Below are 6642 nucleotides of genomic sequence, written 5' to 3' on the forward strand. Positions count from 1 at the left end.
TAGTGTGTGTGGCCTCCACGTGCCTGTATGACCACTCTACAATGCCTGGGCATGCTCCTGATGAGGTGGCGGATGGTCTCCTGAGGGATCTCCTCCCAGACCTGGAATAAAGCATCCGCCAACTCCTGGACAGTCTGTGGTGCAACGTGGCGTTGGTGGATGGAGCGAGACATGATGGCCCAGATGTGCTCAATTGGATTCAGGTCTGGGGAACTGGCGGGCCAGTCCATAGCATCAATGCCTTCCTCTTGCAGGAACTACTGACAAACTCCAGCCACATGAGGTCTAGCATTGTCTTGCATTAGGAGGAACCCAGGGCCAACCGCACCAGCATATGGTCTCACAAGGGGTCTGAGGATATCATTTCGGTACCTAATGGCAGTCAGGCAACCTCTGGCGAGCACATGGAGGGCTGTGCGGCCCCCCCAAAGAAATGCCACCCCACACCATGACTGACCCACCGCCAAACCGGTCATGCTGGAGGATGTTGCAGGCAGCAGAACGTTCTCCACGGCATCTCCAGACTCTGTCACGTCTGTCACATGTGCTCAGTGTGAACTTGCTTTCATCTGTGAAGAGCACAGGGCGCCAGTGGCGAATTTGCCAATCATGGTGTTCTCTGGCAAATGCCAAACGTCCTGCACGGTGTTGGGCTGTAAGCACAACCCCCACCTGTGGACGTCGGGCCCTCATACCACCCTCATGGAGTCTGTTTCTGACCATTTGAGCAGACACATGCACATTTGTGGCCTGCTGGAGGTCATTTTACAATCTTGTCCCTGACATCCTTGGAGAGCTCTTTGGTCTTGGCCATGGTGGAGAGTTTGGAAACTGATTGATTGATTGCTTCTGTGGACAGGTGTCTTTTATACAGGTAACAAACTGAGATTAGGACCACTCCCTTTAAGAGTGTGCTCCTAATCTCAGCTCGTTACCTGTATAAAAGACACCTGGGAGCCAGAAATCTTTCTGATTGAGAGGGGGTCAAATACCTATTTCCCTCATTTAAATGCAAATCAATTTATAACATTTTTGATATGCGTTTTTCTGGATTTTTTTGTTGTTATTCTGTCTCTCACTGTTCAAATAAACCTACATTTAAAATTATAGACTGATCATTTCTTTGTCAGTTGGCTAACGTACAAAATCAGCAGGGGATCAAATACTTTTTTCCCTCACTGTAATTAGCATTTAAAGAATCAATAACCAGCACATATTAATTGTGGTATATTGAGATTAAGTGGAATGAGGAAATGCCCCCTCCTCTTCCGAAAATTCAAAAAGAAATTGTGTGATTTGTCCAAATGACCAGTGATGACAAATCTGCCAGTGCAAAGTTACACGTTAGTCATCGGATCCCACAGTCTGTTGCCAGATGCTAAGGTACCATTAATGTTAACATAGTCTGTCCACAAGACATTTGTTTTATCTCAATAAAAGTGGGACTATATCAGAGTTAAGGATATAAACATCCTCTTTACAGTAATTTTTCTATTGTGGGGCTTTTTTGTCCTGAGGATCTTCGGTAACTTCAATCCTCTGACTATGGAACTCTGTGAATACATTTCACTCCAACTGATGGAGCCGATGCCAGAGCTGAGGGATGTGGTGTCATAGCTGCACACAGATCTCATTGAGCTGTAGAAAGAGGTTCCCAGTGATGTGTCACATATGGAACCTCCAGTCACTGTAGGGGAAGGTAACGTTGGACAGTAAGTACTTACTATCGTTACAAAATTGTGCAACACTATAAACTTTTATAAATGTTAGAGCCTTGTCATTCATAAAAAACAGATTTACTGGTGCGAAAGCCATTGACGCATTTACTATATCGGTTATTACAAAAATATATATTGGACTAGCCATTATTCCATATTGTTTCTGCTTGGCAATCAGGCAGTATGAATGGCTATAAACCTCACGTATTGGAGCAGGAAGGTCAATGCTTCATGCTCGTCTTATTGACTCTGATAGTTCCTTCAGGAAACTACGGGTCTTCCTCTGAAGCTTGATACACTTCTCCTCTGTTTCCTGCCACCATATCCATGGCAGATTGGGGAGGGGCAGAGGTGGGAGCCTGAGAGGGTGGAGGAGGTGGTGGGGCTTGACTACGGAACTCCACCTTGACGGCCACCACCCCTCCTTTCCTCTCGATGAAGTCGTTGATGACCTTGAAGGTCTTCTTGTCTTTGAGCTGGGCCTCAGAGATGCCACACATGTTAAACAGGTTCTTCAGCTCTGGGTCCAGGTTATTTAAAACTAAGAATGTGTTTGGGGTGTGCTTGGGGTGTCTTTTTCTGCCTTGGTGAGCTTCTTCCCCTTGCCCTTGTCTTTCCTCTCCTTCTTGTAGACATGGTGTGTCTGGGGCGGCTGCTGGTGGTGGGAGTTTTCTATTTCATCTTTCTCATAATGGCCTCCTCTGTTTCCTTCCACCATATCCCCTATCTTCTCCAGCAGCGCTGTGACTTGTGTGCCATCACCCCTGTTCTTATTGTTGAACACATGATACCTGTTGCCACATTTCTCAACAAGCCATTGGACGGCCTGCCCTTCACTCTCAATGTGCTGCCCTTGTGTCTCCCAGACAGTCCCAACAGGTGAACAGCACTATAGTGTGACTCCAGACTGTCTTACTGAGAAGCTCAAGGTGTTCCTCTACTGCCTTTCTGTTTTTCTCAGTGAATGAAGGATCCACCCGTATGACCAGGAGGAGAGTGTGGGGTCCTGGAGGACAGAGATACACACTGTTCACAATATGATCTTTAACCAGCTCTGGAGTCTCTTCTACAGTGTGATTCCTCCACCATCCTGGATTGTCTACCACAGTGACTTGCCGTCCTGCTACTTTTCCTTGTCTCTTCAAACACTGAACGGTTGTCCCTAAAGCAAACTCTTCTCTGCCCAGGATGGTGTTTCCTGCTGAGCTCTTCCCAGATTCTCTGCACCCCAGCCGCATAATCCTCATCTCAGAGAGTTGGAGGAAGTCCTCTGAGAGAGAGAGAGAGGGAGGGAGAGAGATGGTTTATCCAATTTTAATTGTTCCATTCTGAATACAGGTTTAAAGCTGTCCTTCCAACTTTCAATTTATCAAAGTCTGAGTAATGCCCAATGCGCCTTAGCCAACTCACCTCACCTTCATGGCTAAAGATAAATAAACAGAGACTCTTTGCAGTTCCTCATGTGACAGTGGGAAAACAGATAAAGTGTTGCTTTATAGGCAGCCTTTAAGAATGAATGCAATACTATGTAGGTGTGTCCTTAATGTTTATCTGAACACAGCCAACAGTATGCACAACATTTAACAGCACCTAAATTTGGTTTATCAAATAACAATCTCAAAGGTGAAATGCTTACCAGAATCTGAGATTACATTCCTGGTGGCCATTTCTGCATCTGCATCTTCAGTCTGTAAAACATTAGATTGAGCTGTTATTAGAGTAGAGAACTTGTCAGATTTGATCCCTTTTGGTCACACAGCGTGTGTCATCACAAATGGAATTTAAGTGCAATATTCAAAGTTCTTCTGAACAAACCAGGTCTTAGAACAATGGCTTGAAGGAATATATTAGCTCAGTTAGTGTGAGAAAGAAATCAAAGAATTAAGAAAATGTCAAGTTTACAACACCAACTCTTCACAAGGCAGCTGGAGAAAAAATGAAAGTAAAAGTCTTCATTCCACATTGTGGCTTACGAGTTGGCATTAGAACTCAACTGACTAGTTTTGACACTCCCAAATACACCAAAACCGGTCAGATGAGTTCTAATGCCAACACGTAAGCCCCAGTGACACAAGGCTGATCAGTGAGGTTTACATCAAAGCAGACACACATTTTTTAATAGTTTGCTCGTTCTTGAAATTGAGAGAGATTGTGGCTCTCAGTAAAATAGTATTTCAGACAAGTATTTTAAATGCACAGTGTAAACGTCTGCGAGGGACTGATTTATTCATCCATCTCTCCTGCACACAGCTTTTCATACTGCTCTCGCCCACACCCACTGGCTTTCTGTCTGACTCCCACCCGTTAACCCAATAACTGATTACGAACCCAGTCGCAGTCCATATAATGTGACGCAGCTCACTTGCCAGCCATGGTCCCAGCAATTTTGCGCTCTATAGGCAATATCAAATGCGCAAAAATAACCTAAGAAATAGGTTACATTTCCAGAGATTCTTACCTGGCCCATTATATTTTATTAGACTATCAGTGTTACTGGGCTATATCAGCCAATAGGCTAGAAGTAGATTGTAGAGAGCGGAGTTGGAGAAACTTGCAATCTCACTTGAGCTAGGTTTAAAAAAATAGATGGAGACAAAGAAGGGTGATCAATATACACTACCGTTCAAAAGTTTGGGGTCACTTAGAAATGTCCTTGGTTTTGAAAGAATTTGAAAAGGCTAATTGATCATTAGAAAACCCTTTTGCAATTATGTTAGCACAGCTGAAAACTGTTGTTTGATTAAAAAAGCAATAAAACTGGTCTTCTTTAGACTAGTTGAGTATCTGGAGCATCAGCCTTTGTGGGATCGATTACAGGCTCAAAATGGCTAGAAACAAAGAACTTTCTTCTGAAATTCGTCAGTCTATTCTTGTTCTGAGAAATGAAGGCTATTCGAATGGGAGAAATTGCCAAGAAACTGAAGATCTCGTACAACACTGTGTACTACTCCCTTCACAGAACAGCGCAAACTGTCTCTAATCAGAATAGAAAGAGGAGTGGGAGGCCCCGGTGCACAACTGAGCAAGAGGACAAGTATATTGGAGTGTCTAGTTTGAGAAACAGACACCTCACAAGTCCTCAACTGGCAGCTTCATTAAATAGTACCCACAAAACACCAGTCTCAATGTCAACAGTGAAGAGGCGACTCCGGCAAAGGAATACACTTTTTTGGCCTATATGCAAAGTCTTATGTTTGGGGCAAATCCAACACAACACATCAATGAGTAACTGCCTCTTTATTTTCAGGCATGGTGGTGGCTGCATCATGGTATGGGTGTGCTTGACATTGGCAAAAAGTGGGGAGTTTTTTAGGATAAAAAGAAACAGGATGGAGCTAAGCACATGTAAAATCTCAGAGGAAAACCTGCTTCAGTCTCCCTGCAGACACAGGGAGAGGAATTCACCTTTCAGCAGGACAATAACTTACAACACAAAGCTACATCTACACTGGAGTTGCGTACCAAGAAGACAGTGAATGTTCATGAGGTGCCAAGTTACATTTTTGACTTCAATTTGCTTGACAATCTATGGCAAGTTTTGAAAATTAATGTCTAGCCATGATCCCCAATACCTTGACAGAGCTTGAATAATTTTTTTAAGAATAATGGGCAAATATTGTACAATACAACTGTGCAAAGCTCTTATGAGACATAAACAAGAAGACTCACAGCTGTAATGTCTGCCAAAGGTGTTTATTACATGTATATCCTCAAGGGGGTGCATTCTATTGTAATAACGATCTATTCGTTTTTTTTTACAAAAAAATTACCAATTAAACCATTTAAATTCCAGGTTGTAACGCAACGAAATGTGGAAAAGTCTAAGTGGGGAGAATACTTATTCAAGGCACTGTATGGGTAGGCTACTAGGTGCGCTTGATCTTGCATGCCCAAGAGGAGAGTGTGTGAATAATGCAACAAAGGTGTGCTTTGTATACAAAAGGTAGACTAACTCGTACAAAGCAGAAAGAACTGTTTCCAAATAATCTGCAGGACAACAAAAATATTTTAATCCCAAAGTTGTCTGACTGCCTGTTTCCAACTGCAGCATGAAAAATGCCCCATTGGTCTCTGTCAGGACCTGCAGGTCTTCTAGTAAAGTGCAGTGAAATACAGATCTTCCTGTGTTTAATTTTATCACTGTAAAGTGTAAAAACGTGATCAGCATCCTGGTGATCCTGTCCATTGGACTGTATATAGCACTGTTACTAGAGGTCAGGTGACAGATGGTTAGCCTCTATTTCCCTCTGAAGTCTACTGAGACTCTGTATGGGCAGTAAAAGGAGAATTTTTCATCAGGGGTCGCAGAGCACGGGAGGGGGTGCAGTTGTCACTGATTGCCAAGGTTGGGCTCAATTCCATGTCAAGGAAAATTCTGAATTTCCGTCGAAAGGGGACATATAAAAGATAGCAGAGTACATAAAAATGTAAATTCATAATTTTGCCGTCAAAATGACACCATTAGCACTTCTAGTGTTAATATATGCCTAAAGGAAAATGGCTGTTTTCCTTCTCGTCCTATACTATAGAATATAGTAATTCTTTCTTATTTTCCAGTATTTTTTTAAACTGTATTTTATTATTTCATAAAACTTGTTTAATATACACCATTTCTAATGGAGAGAAAAAACATATGTTTTTGTGGGGAATAACTTCTCATGAAAAAACGACAAGAGTTTAATAAGAAAAAAGAATGTACATAATGTAAATTTAAAAAAATTATAATTTAAAAAAATTATTATACCCTTTTATCTCAAACATTTATCTTCAAGTATTTGTATCTATAACCATGTTTTTATTTAAATATAATTTGCATTTATAGAATTAATAAGCCATACAAACTTAGTTAAATACTGTGATATATTGAGACAAATAGACAGTGTTTTTGATTGGCTGAATAGCATAGAGAAAATGTTGTAGCGAT

General features: G+C 41.9%; 1 pseudogene; it reads right to left on the reverse strand.

Annotated features, from left to right (window-relative positions):
• Positions 1-1774: 1774 nt before the first annotated feature.
• On the reverse strand, positions 1775-3671 carry LOC115150184 (GTPase IMAP family member 4-like; annotated as a pseudogene).
• Positions 3672-6642: the final 2971 nt, after the last annotated feature.

The sequence above is a fragment of the Salmo trutta genome, chromosome 16 (genome assembly GCF_901001165.1).
Source record: "Salmo trutta chromosome 16, fSalTru1.1, whole genome shotgun sequence".
NCBI classification, from domain to species: Eukaryota; Metazoa; Chordata; class Actinopteri; order Salmoniformes; family Salmonidae; genus Salmo; species Salmo trutta.